Here is a 21,367-nt window from a genome sequence, read left to right as displayed (position 1 = left end):
AATATCCGAAAGCCCAGGGGTGACAGGTGCAAGCCGTCCCTAGCGAAGCATCATGGCTTGTCGAGCATGTCATCCCAGGCTGATAGGCATTGGATCCCCTTTGAATGACACCAATACTTAAGCCAATTGTTGAAATTGATCATCTTGTCTTCATATTGTGGCATAATTCTTGGTGAGGGTAAGATGCTACTCAAGGTCAGGGCCATACCGGCCTGGGCTACATGCTCAGAGAGCTCCTCTATGTCTCTTTTCATGTAGTCCAGGGAGGTACATCTCAGGTCATTCACACCAGCATGGACAATGACTGAGTCATATTTGTACTTGCCTTGGAGTGACCTGAGTGCTTGTGTTATGTGGCGGATCCTAGCACCTGACATGCAGCTCACCGTGACCTTCTCTTTGTTCAGCCTGGTGAGCGGGACGTCAGTGTGCCTGACGATAGAGTCACCTATTACAAGTGTATCAGGTGTGTTGTTTAGCCTTAAGGGCTGTGACTGTTTGGCACACTGGCTTTGTGAGCTATGTGTTACACATGTTTTATTTTGGGGTAGCGGTTGCTTGGGTGTCTGCTTTGGAGGTCTCTGCTGCTTAGGCAGATTTTTATTTAGAGCCTCCGAGTATGTTTTTGTGTGTTTATGTGTTTGGTTTGCTGTCGTGGTAGGTCTATGTGAGACTGGAATTGTAGAGAGTGTGGTTTCCTTCTCCTCCTGACTGGTTACGCCAGTACTGAATTGAGAGAGCTTAGTCTCCAGTTTGGCTATATGGTTGCATCTTTCACATGTGTTGGAATTTGTTTTGAGGAGGAGAGGGTTGTCTGTGTACATGAGGCAGTTGTAACATTGCCTCAAGATTCCCGGATTCACCAGCTGAACCGGAGAGGAGATTGACAACCTGACCTTTGGACATGCTAGAATAGTATTGGGAATTCCTTTATAATTGAAAAAAAGGGCCAATGGGGAACAAGGTACTCAAGGGGAGTTTGTGAGGGTGTAGTGCTTTTAATTTTTTAGTGCTGACTTATATAATTGCTTTAGTGAGCAAGTGCCAGGTAACTTAAATGCAATGTGTTACAGGTAACTTAAATGCAAAATGACAAACAGTAACTTTCTTTCAAGTGAAACAAGGAAATAAGTACAGTAAGCAATGCAGATATCACAAGGGATCCACAGAAGCGCTGAAAAGCCGCGTTTTAGGTGGAATTAGCTTTTCAGGGAAATAACAAGCAAACAAACAACAAGCATACAAACAAAGCTAGATTCAGCAGGCCTGGATCTAGTCTATGCTACAGCAAACAAGGTGTACCAATTACAGTAAGAAGCAGTTCAAATATGCAGGCACTATAAGCCTTTAACCAGAAATTATCAGCTCAGAAGGGCAGAGTCCAGCCTCCCCTCCCACAAGAGTGCAGACTACGAACCCTCTTAATGTAAAATAACTGGCCTGAAGCCAGAGTACAGAGTTTTTACCAAAGGGGATGACAATGCACTTTTTGGGTCTGGGTTTGTCTTACTCCCCTTTCCCTTGAAGACAGGTTTAATAAGCGCATGTCTCAAATCTTGAGGAATCTCTCCATATTTATATAACCTGGTGAATAATAGATATAATAGTACTGTGAGTTCTTGCTGAAGTGTTTTCAGGTCAGTATTACTAATTCCATGTCCTCCCTGTGCTTTGTTTGGATCCAGTTTACGCAGTTCTTTTTCAATATAATGTAATTTTATTCCAGTATCTTGGGTTACCTGCATGTCACTAGGGCAACTTATCACCCCTTTTGTGGAACCAAACTGTTTTGCATAAGCTTTTGTAAATATATCTATAATCTGTTGTGTCTAAGAATAAATTTTAGAATCTGCACACAGTTTATCAATTTGTGTAGCTTTACTCCTTCCACATCTTATGTATCTATAAAAAGGTTCCTATTATGATCAATATCTTTATATAAATTTTCTTCAAACTTTTCTTGATCTTGTCTTACACTGTGCTTACTGTTTGTCCAGCATGTTTATTTCAGTTTTCAAAGTTGTAGTTTGACCTCTCTTCTATTTCTTATATTATTTGTCTCTCGCCTTAATCAGATATCTTGTTCTTATGGAAATATATCCCCCTGATGTTGTAAGCCTAGATCCTGGTGTTAAACATTTTTGATTTTTTGCACTCAATTTCTCTTTCAAAACTTTCCACATTCCATCTGCAGTTTTTTCACTGAACAGCTCATTCCAGTTAGTTTTACATAGCGACTGTTTTGCTTCCATATAATCTGTAGTTAACCTTCTGTGCATTGATTTAGATTTCAGTTTGGCATAATTATCTAGCAACAAATTAACCTTTATAACCTGATGATCACTGCACATCAATGGTGGTAAAACCTGACTTGAAGTAGCAGTAATTTATTTAGGAACACAAACAATGTCTAGTATGTTCCTCCCCCCTGGCAGTTTTTTTACAATCTTGAAGCAATTGTTACTGAATATACATTGTGAATAATTTCCTTACTAACATTGTTGAATCAATATTATTCCAGTCTGCTTCTGGTAAATTTAAGTCCCCAGCTAATATTATTCTTGCCTCCTGTGTTTCATGCAAGAAATTTATGAATTTCTCTAGGTAATCAGCACTTGACTTTGGTCTATACACTACAACAATTGTTATATGTTCCAGGGTTGTCTTTATTGTCACAGTTACACAGTCTATAGTATTGGTATTATCATTGAACATGTAATAATCACAGGTCTCATAGTTATCTTTAATCCCTATCATAACACCTCCACCTGATTTTTTGTTAGAATGTCTGTTACAGTAAAAACATTTATACCCTGACAGAACTGGTTTCCAGTCATTGTTCTTTAACCATGTTTCACAAACAATAAATAAATCACTTTGTGGGAATGTAGCAAATTTTCCAATAAAAAAAATGGTACTTACGTATTATCGCAACCAGATTTGTAACATTGTGTAATTCCTAAAAGTAGAGCCACAGCTGACTTACTTTTCGTGAAGTAAACCTGTATTGTGCTTATTTCAGCATTACTGACCGTACATGCCAGCAAATGTTTTAAACCGCCGAAAAAATTATGAATTACATGACATTACTAAGCTGGTAGCAATATGCTTTCTAATGCAAGACATGCACGAAGCACCTGTCATTATGGACTGTTATATTACATGTTAACTGCTGCACCCGACAAACAATGTAAGTGTTACATCGTGGTAATGAAGGAGACCACACGGTTTATTAAGTTGTAAGGCCTTTCTTTATTAAGAGCCTCCAGGTGCGCACCCATGCTTCTTCACACAACTTCTGCAAGTCATCTACCCACCAGAAGCAACAAGTTACCAGAGAATACAGAACCAACAGTACATGCTGAATTCCCCACAGCGCCCCTACAGTACAACAACCACATTACCAGCCCAAATACTACATTCCTCCCCTTTTAAGCTAAGACATACTGTCTTACATAAGCAAACTAGGGAACAAGTTCCACAATGCATTTAATCATTTACTTGTAACTAACAAGCTAATTATTAACTGGTTACCATACCATCTACTATTTTTTTTAAGGCTGGTAATCTATACATGCACTTTTGTTAACATTGATAGTCCTTCAAGTAACTAGGTTTAACCAGCACACGCTTAGAACAGCGCAGTGGTACCACCTTAGGTGACTCTGGTGTCACTTTTACCACTTCAGGTATCGGTGTGTCCTTCCCTGGAACGGTTGGATCTTCAGAAACCTCTCCTTCCACGTTCTGGCGGTCTCCCTCAATTTGCGATCCTCCTGCCACTGCGAGCCCTGGTTCCGAACTTAACGGTAGTTCTGAGGCTAGCAGTTCCATGGCATCCTTCTTCTGTTCGCTTCGTAGAATTTGGTCTACATGTCTCCTCACTACGAAATCTCCATTCAATCTCACCTGGTACGACAATGGTCCTGTGCTCTTGACAATGAACCCTGGAATCCACTTAGGTCCATAACTAAAATTTCGCGTCATCACTGCATCTCCTTCCAGAAAACTTCGTTCTCTCCGTCGTCTATCATGACATTCTTTTTGCCTCCACTGGGTCCCCTCCACCTTAGCTCGGACATTTGGATACACTAGATCCAACGTGGATCTCAATCTACGTCCTTGCAACATCTCGGCAGGTGACAAACCCATGGTAGATTGTGGTGTAATACGGTAGTTGAATAACACCCTTGACACTTTTGCTGCTAAACTTCCTTCCCCAGACTTTTTCATCATGGCTTTAAAAGTCTGAACAGCTCTTTCAGCACAACCATTCGTAGCTGCATGGTAGGGTGCTGATGTGATATGTACGATTCCATTTTTTCTCAGAAAACCCTTGAACTCTTCACTCGTGAAACATGAAGCATTATCGGATACAATAGTCTCAGGCAGTCCTTGACTACTGAAACTCCTCCTCAAGCATTCAATGGTAACGAGCGAAGTAGGTGTCTTGACTTGATAGGCATCCATCCATTTCGAATGAGCATCCATGATTATCAAAAACATGGCCCCCATGAATGGTCCTGCATAGTCTATATGAAGTCTCTGCCAAGGCCTACTCGGCCACTCCCATGGATGTAGTGGCGCCGCCACCGGCAAGTTGCGATGTTTTTGACATGTTTTACACTCATTCACAACGACTTCAATCTCGTGGTCCAACTTTGGCCACCAAAAATAACTTTGAGCTAAAGCTTTCATTCGGGTAATGCCCACATGACCTTGATGCAACTGCTGTAAAAGTGCCCTTCTTCCTGGGGACGGAATTATCACTCTTGCCCCCCACAATATGCATCCATCTTGCACACTCAGCTCTGTTTTTCTCACCTCATAAGGCCGAAAAACTGGATCCGTTTGTTGGACTGGCCAGCCTTGCTGGACCCACTGAAACACTCTAGCAAGCACCGGGTCTTTGTGTGTCCAAACTCTCAGTTCCTTAGCAGACACCAATGTTATGTCTTCCATCATCAAAACTCGGTCCTCCGCTTCCTCTTCTTGGATATGCCCTGGCATCGGCAACTGACTTAATGCATCTGCATTACCATGGTGTTTTCCAGGCTTATAAACAATCTCGTATTCATAAGCTCTCAACGTTACAGCCCATCTCTGAATGCGAGGAGAAACCATCTGCGGTACCGCTTTCATCTCATTGAATAATGACAACAAAGGCTTATGATCAGTGCAAATGGTAAACTTCCTCCCATAGAGGTACTTGTGAAATCGCTTGATTCCAAACATGACAGCTAAACCCTCTTTATCTATCTGAGAATAGTTTGACTCCGCTTGTGTCAAAGTTCGTGACATGAACCCAATGGGTCTCTCTTGTCCATCTGGCATCCGGTGTGCCAACACAGCCCCTAATCCATAGGGTGAGGCATCACATGACAAAATTAAGTCCTTGTGACTATCATAGTGCACCAAAACCTCTGAAGATTGCATTAGTTCCTTTGACTGTTCAAATGCTCTGTCCTGTTCCTTTTTCCACGACCACTGAGCCTCCTTCCTTAACAACTTATGTAAAGGAGCTAACAGTGTAGACAGATTTGGCAGGAACCTGTTATAATAGTTAAGTAAGCCTAAATAAGCTTTCAGTTCTGTAACATTTGTGGGTGCTGGTGCCTGTTGAATGGCTTCCACTTTATTTGGCAGGGGGTGTAGGCCTGATGCATCCACCTTGTAGCCCAGGAATTCTGCTTCCGTTGCCATGAAAGCACATTTACTCCATTTCACCCGTAGGCCTGCCTCTCACAGTCGTCTCAGCACCTCATTCAGCGTCTCCAGATGCTCTCGAATGTTCCTTCCCGTCAACAGGATATCGTCTAAATACACAGCTACCTTTGGAATCCCTGCCACCAGTCCCTCCATTATTCTCTGGAAAATAGCTGGACTCGAGGAAACCCCAAAAGGTAAACGATTGACTTGGAACAAACCTTTGTGTGTGTTCAGGGTAACATACGCCTTTGACCCTTCTTCCAGCACTACTTGTTGATATGCCTGACTGAGGTCCAGTTTACTAAACCTTTCACCTCCCGACAGCTTTTCAAACACATCCTCCACCTTTGGCAAGGGATACTGCTCTAGCTTCGAGACTTGGTTCACTGTTAACTTATAGTCACCACAAATACGTACAGTACCATCTGGCTTTAATACTGGAACAATTGGTGCTGCCCATTCCGCAAACTTTACTGGTTCAATTATACCTTGCTTCGTGAGTCTCTCTAACTCAAGCTCAACTTTCTTTTTCATCGCATATGGTACAGGACGGGGTTTGTAAAATCTTGGCGTTACGTTTTCTTTCACGTGTATCTTTGCTGGTGGACCCCTCCAGGTCCCCAGTTCCTCTTTGAATACTTCTTCATTATTCTCTAACACCTCTTGCAAGGTCAGGCCCGGCTGTTCTACCTTATGGAGCTGTAGGCAGTCCATGTTTAGCTCCTTTAACCACACCCAGCCTAGCAGGTTTGGTCCCTTACCTGCTACCACCATGACTGGCAACTCTTTGACTTGCTCTTTATATTTTACCTTCATTTTCACCATTCCCAACGTGGGAACTATTTCACCCGTATAGGTTTTCAAAGTCACCAAACAGTCCTGCAGCTTACGAGCTTCTCTGGGCCATAACTTCCCATACTCTGCCTTTGACAGAACTGTGACACTACACCCCGTGTCCACTTCAAACTGTACCATTTTACCATTTAAGTCCAACTGGGTTTTAATGGGATCAACTCTTTCCCACTTGGCCTCTTTCACATTAAACATTGTGAACACTTCTTCGGCTTCCCTGGTTGGTTGATCTGTAACTTCCCGCATGTGGTGTGCATACTGCCGTTTATTTTTTCGGTTTCCCTTCCTTCCATCATACTGCTTTTTTCCTCCCCCTTTTTCGGCTGCTCCCGAGAGGGTATTGAGCGGCACATTTTCTTTACATGGCCCTTTTTCCCGCAAGCATGACATTTTACAGTTAAAAAACGACAGTTCCGTGACAAATGCTCACCTCCACACCTGTAACAAGCATACTGACCAGACTTCCCTTGTGAATTATGCTCCACGACCACCTTATGCACTGGCAGTGGGGTCGCACTCCTACTTCCAACCCCTTCCGTGGTTTTCTGTTGTAAATCACGAATGTCTTTAGTCGCTGTCTCTATGGCCTGCGCCAACTTCAAGGCCTTTTCAAACGACAAGTCAGGCTCCGCTAACAATCTGCGTTGTATGCGGTCGTCTGCAATGCCACATACGAGCCTATCTCGTAGCATTTCGGTCAGTCTGTCCCCATAATCACAATGTTGTGCCAGTTCCCTCAACACTGCGACATACTCCATTACCGTTTCATTAGCCATTCTAGTCCTTGAATTTAACTTGAACCTCTGGACTATTGCACTCGGCTTCGGGTTATAATGTGACTGAAGTAAACTCGTCAACTCTGTGAACGATTTGTCCCCCGGTTTATCCGGACTCAATAAGTTCCTCATGAGACTGTACGTCTTACTGCCCACCGAGCTTAGCAATATGGCTCGCTTCCGACCCACTTCCATTATCTGGTTTGCCTCAAAAAAATGTTCCAACACTTCACAATACTCCTCCCAGGTCTGTGTCTGACAGTTGTATGCAACTAGTGACCCCAACATGGAACCAGACATCACTCCAGTAGGCCCCGTCTCTTCGTCATCCGACATGAACTACAGCTCACCAGTTTACTCGCAGTGGACTCGGAGGCATCCCATCTTCTCGTCGCCAATATGTTACATCGTGGTAATGAAGGAGACCACACGGTTTATTAAGTTGTAAGGCCTTTCTTTATTAAGAGCCTCCAGGTGCGCACCCATGCTTCTTCACACAACTTCTGCAAGTCATCTACCCACCAGAAGCAGCAAGTTACCAGAGAATACAGAACCAACAGTACATGCTGAATTCCCCACAGCGCCCCTACAGTACAACAACCACATTACCAGCCCAAATACTACAGTAAGTCAGCGTAATCATTCCCATAAATACAAGCACAGCTTATTAGAGTTTTGGTCGAGCTGGTTATTGGGATTATCTTGTTCTCCTGTCTTTATTTAAATGTAATGTATGTGACTGACAGTTTGGTGGAGCTTTTCCCCTCGGTTCTCCGCTGAGAAAGAGTTTACTCTATACCCACTTGGAGTAACCAGGTTAACAAATGTCACTTTAACATAATCAAAAATTATTTCTCCTGAACTAAAGCTATGTAAGACTATGCTGCCGCTGTTGGTTTCAGGCTAAGGAAAACTTGTTTACTTACTTGCTTGCTGTTAGACCCTTTGTCGAAAGTGGAGAAATCAGTACTTACAGATTCCATCTATCAGTACGATAGCAGCCATGACAATTACAGCATGAATCTGTAATGCACACAAATCAGGATGAGGATTTCAAAATTATTTTGTGTTTCTGAAGGTAATGAAAAGTTTTTGTTTGCAATAAGGACTTTCAGTAACACCTTACAGTTGTTCACAGCCTGGTTTCAGCTGAAGATTCCGAATTTCGCGCCTGCAAAAATCTGATTGCGATAATACGTAAGTACCAAAAAAAATATTATTAATGCTCCTAGCATTAACAACCATCAGAGATACATCAAATGTTGTTATCTGTGAACTGTTAAATTTTTGACCTGGCAAAAATCCTGCCTAGTGTTTGTCAAATATTGCAAACTATCTGCTGCAAAAAGTTTTCTTCCCTGATCTTGACAAAAGCACGCCATCCTGTCTGAACACGTGTGCCCAAAACAAGGCTTGGATGCCCTACACATTTCCATTTTGTAAAACAGGACATTTTTCCATGTAGGTATTTACCCAAAAAATCTTTTCGTTCACAGTGACCTCACTATCCTCTCCATAGGTGATTTGCGAAAAATATGTCCTAACACCAGTACAAGCTACACTATCTAAGAGGGCTGTCAGTTCCCTACTAACAGTCAGAGAATCCTTGCAGATGACATCATTTGTGATGCCCTGTTTTAAAAAATGGAAATGTGTAGAGCATCCAAGCCTAGTTTTGGGCACACGTGTTCAGACAGGATGGTGTGCATTTGTCTAGATCAGGGAAGAAAATTTTTGCAGCAGATATTTTGCAATATTTGACCTTGGGACACAGGTGGACAGTAGTCTCTCCTTTGATGATCACATTGCCAAAGTAGTCAGGAAATCCTTCTACGTGGCACACCTCATCATAAAAGGTTTCTCATCCAGGAAAAAAGAGGTCATTGTTCCCCCCTACTCGTCACTTATTAGACCCATTATAGAGTACAACGCCCCTTTTGGTATGTACCTCACAAGACATCTACAATAACTGGAAAGGCTGCAGAAATACCTCATAAAGAGGATTATCAGCCTCAAACAGATGCCCCATGCAGACCGTCTCAAAAAACTCCAGCTTTACTCCGTCGCATATCACCTACTCAGAGGTGATCTCTGGCTAACATATAATGCTATGTCAAACCCAGAGCTGTTGGACATGCTCCACTTAAAGAAATCCCAATCCCTCCAAGCTACACGCTCTAGGGACCTAAACTTTGTCACTACAATAAACAGAATATGCTGAAGGGATAGATTCCTGTCCCAGAGACTTCCCATACTCTGGGACAAACTACCTATCTATATCAAACAAAGCTCCTCATTAGCACTCTTCAAGAAAAATCTTGATGATTGGATGGAAAATAGGAAATTCACCCCGGGGATCACTTCTGTGGCTCTGCTCGACAGGGGCACAGGAAAATAATTTTCTTGGGTGGAGAAAGCCAGGGTACCTTTTTGGCTAGGCTTATATAGGCCCTAGGGCCAATAGCCTAGTACCTACCTATGAACATGAATAAAAATGGATCTGTACTTCCTTACATTAAGGCATTCCAAGGCTTGTCTTGCATCTTCTGTTTTTGCTCCTGGCAAGCATAACACTATTCAATGTTCATTATCTTCTCTGCAAATATAAGTATCAGTTCCTCTAATAATTGAATCTCCAATTACAGGAAAATCTTTGCTGGCCAGCTCTGAAGAATCTTCAACTTCTAATACAGTAATATCTGCTCTATCAATTGTTACAAAGGATAGGTCTTCATCACTATTAGTCTTATTCATCCCACTGTTTTCATTGTGTATTAAATTCTCATCCAGCTGGTATTGTAAATCCGCAGCTTGAGCCATATAGTCAACATCTGTCTTTCTCCTCTTTTTTCTTGCATTAATGTTCTTCGATCCTTTCACATTCAGTTTTGATTTCTTCCTTTTCACCTGCCCCGTGCCACTTTTTTCTACCTTCTCTGTTGGAAAAATTATGCCTTTTTCTGTAGACTGAAGGTTTTCTGATAGAAATTATCATAATTTCCTGTAACCTGTGTGTTACATAACAAAGTGTCCTTTTTACTATGTATTCTCTTTCCTTTACAGTCATTAATCAGTTTATTTCTCATCTTTGTTATTTGTTGTGAACTTCTTCCTTTCTTTCTTTTTGTTTCCTTCTAAACAAACTGGATCCTCAGATTGCTGAATACTTGCATCCAGAATTCTAAAGTTGTCAGTGGCATCGTCTTGTTTCATAAGGGTTGAATGATCTTTGCAGACAATAGATGCACCATTTCCTAAATGTGATCTATTTATTCTATGCCTAACATTATTTATTTCATCAGTCCAGTCATTAATATATGAAACAACAGTTTATTTTATTTATTTTACATTTGTTGACCTGGAGTGTCTGGCTGAGCTATTGCCCTTTTTCAGCAGAGGCCCAGGGAGAAAAGCTCCAAAGATATACAATGCAATAAAAATGGCAGTACAGATACATTTCAATACAAATAGCAATAGAGAATTTTGTTAGTTAAAATACATAAGATACATACATGTATATTGTTGACAGATAAAACAGTAGTATAAACCATTGTTAGAAGTAAATCTAGACTTAGTTCTAGAACATAGTTCTCCAAGCCATGCCAGTTGCACAAGTAGAATCATCATCATTAAGTCTAGATTTACTTCTAATAATGGTAAGCAAATCATCCAATTTTTAACATGAGGAACACAGATCACCAGTGTTATCAGCTGTTAATTTTAAATATGCATAGCATTTATTACACTGTACAAGATATTTGTGCATTAGCAAATCGTTAACTGCATACTCATTTAAGGAACCCATATTCAGCTTAAAAATATTGTGAAAGAAAAGACTAATCAAAATCAGTAACCACAGAATTCAGAGAACTTAAATCAGTTTTGATGACAAACAAAAAAATCACACCAGCAATATACAACTAAATAATAAATTTAGTACAGTAAATTTGTTCTGATCATACAAGTTCTGCAAGCCAGATAAAAGTTGTAATGCCTTTACATTGTGCACGAAGGCACGAAGTAGCTTCTGCTCGCTATCACACGCAGTCACACTTCCTTTTAACAGTAAAGATGAATAAATCACAATCCAAGGTAGGATTGTTTAGATATGCTCAGGATTTTTCTCTCTGCAGTCTGTGTGAATCGATAGCTGTCTATGCCCATTGGGGTAAAACTTCTACTTATCCAACAACCAACAGTGAAATTAAAGGTAAAACAACAAACTATGAATCAAAGTAAATCTTGTTAACAAGCTATCCCTTCATACCTACAAACAGTTAAAAACAGTGATAACAAATACAATATAAATTCAAATAAAACTTCTCTTTCTAGTCACCTCCACAGTAAATCACAAACCAAGGTAGGATTGTTTAAATATGCTCAGCATAAGTGGCCCACTAGAAATATGAAAATACTAAAATGCTGTGAATTGTATCTGTCCTGATGTCAGGAAGCCTTTAACTTGTATGAAGAAGATAAGAGCTAGGATAAGACTTACGGATGGGTAGGGAAGTGGCTAAAAAATAGGAAGCCAAAAGTAACAGTCAGCTGTGAGTTATTATCCTGCAGGAAGATGACATCTGGATTCATGCATGGCTCAGTACTAGGTCTATCCATGTTCATCATATTTGTCTCAGATGTCAAGCAAAATGTAGAAGGCTGGCTTCATCTCCTTACATATAGCACAAAGGCTGGGACATGGCAGATGAGGGATTGGCAACAAGCATGAAGAGGGACCTCAGGAAACTTGAGGAATTATCTTAAAAGTGTCATTTTCTCTCCACTGCCTCCAAATGTATGGTGCTGCACCTTGAAAATGATAATTTAATAGTGAATGCACAATGGCAAAGAGATAAGTGAAAGAATCTGGAACAGCAGTAAAGAGCTTGAGCGGGTTATCATTATAGAAAATGGAAGTAATCTAGAGAGTGTGAAAGGGCAAGAGTTATAGTGGGGCATTAGAATCCAAGGGTAAGAAGATGGTAATAATACACTCAGCACCGTTAAGTTGAATTAAGTATGACTACGATATAGTGGTAGCTCATGTGGATGTAAATGATGGGGTGTGCAAAACCCTGATGGATATGTAGAGAGACATTTCTGAGATTTGCATACGTCACAAATGCAGGAAAGACTCTGCTATGGAGCAGAATTCTTCCTAATTTGTGAATGATGCAAAATGTGAAGAAAAGATGACTGGTTCCAAAAATTGACTGAATAACTGGTGCCATTTGAGGAAGATCCAGTATGTGTCAGCATGGGATGAGTTGCTGCATAGAGCTACTTACTTTGCCAAAGATGTCTTGCACTTCTTATTCCAGGCCTTCTATATAATAAAGACTTTGCAGAGAGTCCAGCTAATAGATAGTCCAGTCTAAAAAACCAAGCAAATTAAACATGGTCAATCAAGGTAGTGCTGCTCAATGCTAAATAATAAATTGATGACCTTGAATCCCTCCTGCATTTGGAGCACATTCATGTGTATATTATGACTGCAATGTAGTTTAAAATGCATAAAACACCACCTCTATACCAGAACATTGCACTTACCATTCCTTTAGACCTAATGGGCACTGCAGAGTAGTATCCATATTTGTTAAAGACCACATATCTTAGAGACCCACAAACTGAACTTATTGAGATTCAACTCAAACTAAAAAGTTAGTTTCAGATTATAGCATGTTACAAACCCCCCTACCCTTAATTACCCCCCAAAAAACAACACCAATTCTTAAAGATATTAAATGAACTTCAAATACATAAAAACGGGTCTATATTATTTCAGCGAATGCTTAAAATAGCGAACGCTGTTTAATCGACCCAATAAAGCGAAAATCCCCAAATCTCGAACACACGGAACAGTGTTTTTTCCCCCAGGGAAAAAAATCACTGGGCTGTGTTCTGGACTTTGCCATTTCCTCTACTGTAGTGCGATCACAGAGTTTGTGTATTTAAGTAGGGAGGGTGTGAGGGGCACAGCCCCACACATTGGGCGGTGTGGGGGGCAAAGCCCCCCACTTTATTTTGTGTTTGGATTTTTTTTTTGTTTTATTTTTTATGGATCAGTATGTATTTTCTGTGTGTTTGAGATTTAGGGATTTCGACTTTATTGGGTCGATTAAACAGCATTCACTATTTTAAGCATTCGCTGAAATAATATAGACCCATAAAAACTCCATCATCCTGGGTGATACTATCTGTCGATAAACTGGGAGACCTATTCCTCAAATGCAGGTCATAACAAAAAACATTTCCGATTTCATAAACAAAAACTTCCTGGCTCAAATAATCAAAGAGCCACTAGAGGTCAAAATATTCTACACCTGGCCCTTACATATATATCATCTACATGAACTAGCCCACTACTGTAATCTTCACCCATCAAATCTGACCACAAACTGGTAAACTTCTCCTTAAAAATTTCCAAGTAAGTGGAAGCAAATATCACAATATTCAAAGACTTCAAATGTGCAAACCTCCTACAATACTATTATGAAGTCTCAAACTTCAGTCATAACTGTAACCTCCAAAATGTTGACATGGGTAGTAATTATGCAAATAAATTCTATGTTCACCTAGGAAATTGTAGTCATGTGATTAAACAAAATGGGGAGTGTAAGAGCAAACCAACCCGGTGGTCCATGTGCATATAAACAATACAATAAATGGAAAAGGCTTCTAGAATATAGAGCAAAACCACCCACAGATCAAGGTCAACATCAAAAGGTTGTGTAATGTACTGAAAAATACCATCAAGAAAACAAAGACAACCCACGAACTTAGGTTGGCATTAGAAGCTAAAGATAATTGCAAATCCTTCTTTATTTACATCAGGAAGTTATGAAAGAACACCTGTCTTTGCTCTGAAAGTATGCATAATGGAGACACCTACTTGGATCCGGTGGATATTGCAAACAAGTTTAGTACACATTTTTCTTTAGAGACATCGATACAAAACCCACATAGCCCTAGCAGTTCCAACCCCCCCATAATTTCTAAATAGTACTTGCTAAAGTACATACAAAAAAAAAATGTTCTATGAAACCTGACAACATATCAGGATGCCTGCTGAACAAACACTAAATATATGCTGGTGGACCCACTCCCGCAGCTGTTCAACATGAGTTATCCATTGGCTTTGCCCCTGTCACATTGCACACAGTGGTTGTGATGCAACTTCACAAGGGCAGCTCCACCATGGACCCTAGAAACTTCAGACCCATGAGCCTCATCTGCAAGGCAATGGAATGAGTCATAACTGACCTGATAAACTATGATATTAAAAATCTTATAAGACTTGGCCACCAGCAGTTTGGCTTTCCGAAGGATAGATCCTGTCTAATGAATCTGATAAATTTTGTTTGAAAAGGTAACACAAGCTGCAGATTATGGTCACACATATACCACATATCTTGACCTTGCCAAGACATTTCATACCATACCACATGTTAACATAGCTAACAAGCTAAATGCAAATTGGCTGAGGGCAGAACCTACACTGTGCAGGTGGCAAGTTTGTCCTCAGAGACTATGAAGGTAACATGTGGGTTCCCTCATGGAGCCATGCGAGGACCTCTGCTACTTGGCATATACATCTCTGATCTCCAGATTAAAAATAGGATTTAGTTAACCAAGTCTTCAGGTGTCTGTAAACTGGGAATCATCCTTATACCCCTTTCTGATATGTAGAAGCAAGAATGTGACCTTAAATGTGTTAATATCTGGTACTAGGAAAACTGGCTAAAACTAAATGCTAAAATAAAAAAATGCAAGATTGTTGCATTTGGTAAACAACTCCCTTCCTCCCATGTGCACACCCAGCTCCAAAATGAAGATATCACAATAGTGTTTAGGAAATCCTTCTAGCTCACACAGTTGATTGCAGGGAGTATCTCCTCTAAATCCAGAAAAAGTCCTTATTCTCTAAATTTCACACTAATCAGACCCATCATCAAATACAATGCCCCCTTTGTAATGTATTTTACTAGACTTATCAAGCAGTTGGGAAGACCTCAAATTTTTCCTGAGAGAAAAGATCAGAAGCCTGAAAGACCTGAGCTACCAAGAGAGGCTGGAGGCTTTGTCTCTTTGTTTGGTGTCCTATAGACCTCTTAGCGGTGATCTGTGACTTGCCTTCTGGGCCATTAGGGATCCAGCATTCCAAGACCTCTTATATCTCCACAAATCAAACATTGCAGCAAACACTAAAAGCAGAGATCTGAACCTGCTATAGCATGGTTTGCTGTTGGTTCTTCTTTTGGCTTTTCCCGGTTAGGGGTCGCCACAGCGGAACTCCGGTCCGCTAATGATTGGCAGTAGATTTTTATGGTGCCGAGGTGCCAGCCCGACGCCCAACTTTCAACAAAGGCACGACCATTCACGCATGTCTTTTGAATGCCACTCGACTGCAGGGAGGACATGCAGACTCCACACAGAAGGCGCTCCAGCTGAGAATCGAACAGGAGAACCTCTTGCTGTGAGGCGATAATGCTACCGCTGCACCACCGCGGCTATCTGAACCTGCGAGAGCAAATAAACAAATTATGATGGAGAGTCATATTTTTCACTCAATGAATACCCTTTCTCTGGAACAAACTTCCACTGCAGATCTTGCAATGTTGCACACTATTTTCCTTTAAAAAGGAATTAGAAAATTGTATGGGTATCCATAAATGCGCCCCCCCCACCAGCATGACCATCCTATCGCACTTTGAAAAAGGATGTAAGGTCCAAGGGTGGATACTGCAAATTTAGAAATAGACGCATGACCCAGTGGCCTTGTATTTTATATGATTTTGTGATTCTAAACAATTGAACAGCTTTATTTATTTAGTTATTTAATTATGTGCAGCCATACATATTCATAGCTCTCAGCCTTCTGACTCCAGAATGTGTGGGCAAAATGCGGAACACTTACTAACAGCTTACTAACAACTTCAGGTAGGAATCTCATTTGATTGTTAAAATGTGTTATTTTGTACTTATAAAATGTTCTTTTGATGAATTAATATGATTCATTATTTTTAACCATAAATATATATTAAAAAATTCTTAACTGAATGTGTGGCAGACCCTTTCAATATGGAACTGTGAGGACCATTGACTTTTTAAGAAGGTAAGTACATGCTTACTTATTCACTTACTTAACTTTCTTACTTACCTTTGTTGACTAAGATTATTCAGTCTAGGCATAACTTATTTTTAGCATCACCCTGGGAGAAAATCTTCACTCACATTTCATAGCTAATTATTATAGAATTATCATGGTTTACAAGCACATTCCATAAGCACCCATATCTGTTAAACTTAATATGTACTTAAGTACTCAATTATATAACTACGAGCTTCTAATTTTCTGTTTATTTTTTTCTCTGTTTATGTAGCACTTACATTTGATATATATCCCTAGATTATCTTTTATTATGCTACAATGTTTTTTACCATGGAACCATTCTTCCTGGGCTGCCACTGAAAAGGAGCTTTGAATGGTGCAGTCGGCCTTTCATAGTTAGCAAACAGACGTAAAAAATAGACATAAATTTATAAATGAAAAGTTACATGGCAAAGATTATCTATTGCATTATTGTACCGACAAAAACAAAACAAAAAAATAAAAGTCTGTAGATTCAGTATATAGCTTCTAATAAATAATTATGAATTTAATTTAAATATGTGTCTGGAAGTTAAGAATATTAGCAAGGTATAAGAGTTACATTAGATCAATTTGTGGCTCCCTAACAGAAGTGAGAGGCCTGATTCTGTAAATATGAACACTTCAGGAAAATGAAACTGGCACTGCAACAAATAGTGAATTTTTAACCTCATTATTTCATCTTTAAAGCATTAGACCCACCACCATTCCCCATGATGTGTTCCCCTCACACCTGTTACTTACGCTAACTGTATGATTATCGTATTTTGGAGTAGCGGAATGCCATAAGGCATCATCATTTTGGACTTGGTATGTATTTCCCCTAATTTACACTTAAATTTCCCATACCTCTGAGTATCACAATAATAGTTTTAGAATGTCACTAAAAATGTTTCATAAAATATATCAGCTAATCGGTAGAGGGAAAAGTAATGAACAGGTAAATATTTGGAACTCTGCTGTATTATTCAAAACAGTTATACAGTAAGAAACTTATAAATGACAATTAGGGAATTGTGAAAATTGTTTGAGGAGTAACCAGTTGTAACAGTAATCTTTCTCTTGTCATGTTCCCGGAAATGTTGATAGTATTTGATACTGTCTAGCACCTGGTACTTATGGCAAGGTTTAATGGAAAGGATCTGAGTAATGCAAAACCATCTACAAGGACAAATTCAAATAACTAAGTCATAATCTACCCCATTTAGTGCTATAATCACTATTGGGAAGAGACTTATAGAGTTAGTACTTGGTCCAACATTGTGTGTCATGTTTGTAATAATATACAGAAGCTTACAGGATGCAGGTGACTAAGCCATGGAAAGACTCCTGTGGCCATACAGGGTCAGCTGCAAATTAAGTTTCACATCATGACAGAGAGAAGACAGCCCTAGAGGTATGGTTTAGTTATTAACCCTGCAGGAAAAGAAGGCTATCCCATCTGGTATCAAATTATTTTTGATTGAATTAACAAAACCATCTTAATTAGTTCCAGTCAAGGAATGAGGTCTGCATTGTAGCCAGATTATCAGCCCGTTGTTCAGAAGTTGATTCTTGATAACCTTGTGTCACTGTCATCCAAATAAATTAACCACCAGCTATGACTATCTCACAGATTGAGAAAATGTTTAGCTGATATAGCAGGATTAAAATGTCAGACTCAGAAGTGGCAACAAGCTTTTTATATGGCAACTTTTGGTAAATCTATGTATAGGTGTTGTAGATAAGCTTTCTACAATATATGATAGACTAGCCAAGATCTGCTGATGATTTGCCACAAAACCCTGCCACCAGCTATCACAGTTCAGTGGCATGGCTATTACTTCGGCATATGTTGGTAAATATGCAACTGCCTGGCTATTGCAGCAGCACAAGCTGTTAAATCTGCAATTAAATTTTGCTCCTGCTGTTTTACACAAAGAACTTTATATAGAGCTGGAAGACTCTTGCAAACTAAAGCAAACTTTTCTAACATTTGATATGTGACAATGATTATGCACACTTTAGGATGACATAGTAAAATAGTGCAGAAGTCACTGAATGACAACCAATGACTACACTGCATTGGCTCTGTCAGACTACCTTGGTTAACAAATGCAAATAAATAAATAAAATGACCAACCATTGCCAGCCTGCTGCTGAAGGGGCAGCTGTCACTGACATAGTGAGAGGCCTACCTGGTTAAATCCCAGGTGGATAATGGGGATTCTCAGAGCAGCTGTGGAGACATCCCAAACTAGGCTAGGTCTAAGAGAAGGATGGCCTTTATATGAGTGAAGAACACCCCCCCACTTTTGAGCTCTACCCCAAACTTCTCAGATGTTGGACTACTGGGGAGTACCTCAGGGTACCACTTAGGGAAATTAGGAGCTAACACCTTCTTGCTGTAGTGTGGCAGTGTAAGAATCCTAACACACAACACTTATCTCATTAAGGATTCTACTCGAGGAATGGCAACTGGCAACTCTAAGCTTTGCAGAAACTCAAGTAAGGATGAACAAAAGACGGGATTAAAAATTAAAAAAAATGAGTATAATTACAATGAGGGCTAATGAGAAAAGAATAATTTTAAATATCAGAGTAAACTGAAATTATTGTTAGAGAACTATAATTAAAAGTCAACTGTAAAGATGAGAATGTAAGTATAATGTTAATGCAATGTATTCATTTCTTAGAGTTCCACTTTTTCTTTGGAAATATTGTACATACTTGGCTTTGTTCATTATATTATACAAAAAAATAATAATAAAAAATGCTTAGACCTTTGAAAGGTGTACTCTACCCCACCTTTGATCGCTTTTAATATTTTGACCCATTGCTATAAACAATAGACTCATAGGTTCATAGTAGGTTACTACACTCACAGCCTTAGAGCTCTTACAAGCCTAGCCATATTTATCCCAAGTTGCCCCAGTTGTCAGTGGTTAGGTGAGTATAGCTTGCAGTGGTAAGGGTCTATGGTAGTTAATACCGACTTCCTTTGTCCAGGAAGGACATGGGAGCCACCCCAAGAGTGAATCTGTGATCACCCATCCATTGATCTAGGTTGAGTTTGAAGAGGGTCAGAGAGGTGGTCTGTTTCACGTGAATTGGAAGCTTGTTCCAGAGAATTGGCAGTCTCTTGGAGATGTGTTTGTCTCTACAGCGTGCCCTGTTCATGTCAGAGGCTAGGTTAAGGTCCCTGGAGCGAGTGACCCACGTGCAGTTTGGTTTACAAATGTGTAACATTTCCATCAGGGCCAAGTCTGAGAGTGCCCTGTAAGCCAGGCATAGGTCACCCCATAGCAACCTGTAGGAGGCAGAATACAGTGACAGGACTTTCAATCTTTCCATGTAAGACTTGTTTTGTGTACCCTGTAATTTCTTGGTGAGAAACCTCTGTGATCTATCCAATTGTTGTAGGTGTCTGGTGAGGTACATGCAAAAGGGAGCATTGTACTCAATTACTGGTCTGATGAGGGCAGAGTATAATGGAATTATAACATCCTTAGATCTAGATGTGATGCTTTTACTGATAAGATGTGCCACATAGAAGGATTACCTTGCTACTGTGGGTATGTGGTGGTCAAAGTTCAGATTGCTATCAACCCGAGCACCCATATCAAGTACCACTGAGTCTACACTTAGGAGGGTGCTGTATATAATATAATTAGCAGGGATGTCGGCTTTCCCAAAGGGAATAATAATACATTTTTTTGCATTTAGCTTTAATCTCTGCTTTGGTATCAGTCATTTGTCTGTTTTAACCCTGTCTGCTGTATATTAACATTGCTGGGGCTCTCAGTGATTGCTCCCAATTTGCAATTGTCAGCAAACTTTGTCAGCCATAGGCCATACAAGGTTGCCTGGACTTCTGGGAAATAAGTTTCAAACAATAATGGGCCCAGCATAGAACCCTGTAGTTATGCCACTGGTGATTGATCTTCTGCTAGAGGTGAAGTCACCCACTTTGACAGTATGTGCCCTGTTGGTGAGCCAGTTGGCTACCCATCTGGTAATGTAGGGGAGTTTCTCTATAATACCTGAGTGGGGGACTGTGTTAAATTCCTTGGCTAGGTCAAGATAGGCGGTATGCACTGTCTTTCCCTTGTCTGGGACCTTGATAACTTTCTCACAGAAGTCAACCATGTTTAACAGGCATGATACACCTTTAATGAATCTTAACTGGGTTGGTTCAAGAGTATGGAGATTATCTATGCCCTAGTTAATAAGGTCCATAATGATTCTTTCCATGGCCTTGCAGATGAGGATAGTCAAGCTTATGGGCCTATAATTCCCCAGGGTCAGTTGATGGTCCCCCTTTGTGCAGAGGGATTACTGTTGATGTCCTTAATTCCACTGGGACATAGCCAGTTCTAAGGCTGCAGTTAAACAGGAATCCAAGTGGGTCTGTTAGGTCATGTTTTAAGTTGTTTAAAAGGCAACTTGGTATGTTGTCTGGTCCCATTGATGCAGCGTTTTTGCCCAGGGAGACTGCCGAGATGATCTACTCTCTCTTAAGATAATAGACTAAGGAATGGTGACAGGTATACTTTGGGAGATGACTGGAGGGGACCAGGGAGGGGTGAAGTTTGCTCCAAATCTGTCAGCTAGCAGGTTGGCTATTACCTCTTGATGAGTATGGGTGGTGTCATCCACAATCAGTTCAACTCATAGCTGGATATTCATTTTAGATTTTGGACATAGATAAAGAATGCCTTGTGATTATCTTTAGATAGGGAGGCAATTTTTGCTTCATAATTAGCTATGTAGGACTTGACAAGATCTCTCATTTGCTTGTTTATGCTAGAGAGGGATTTCTTCCTCTGCAGAGCCAGTTCCCTCTTGTTCTTGGATATTAGTTTCTTTCTCTTGTTGTATAGCCTGTTTATACTAGGGG

This window comes from Protopterus annectens, chromosome 15.part0 (assembly GCF_019279795.1).
Source record: "Protopterus annectens isolate FY-2018-M chromosome 15.part0, PAN1.0, whole genome shotgun sequence".
NCBI lineage: Eukaryota > Metazoa > Chordata > Ceratodontiformes > Protopteridae > Protopterus > Protopterus annectens.
Note: the sequence above shows the minus strand (reverse complement) of the source record.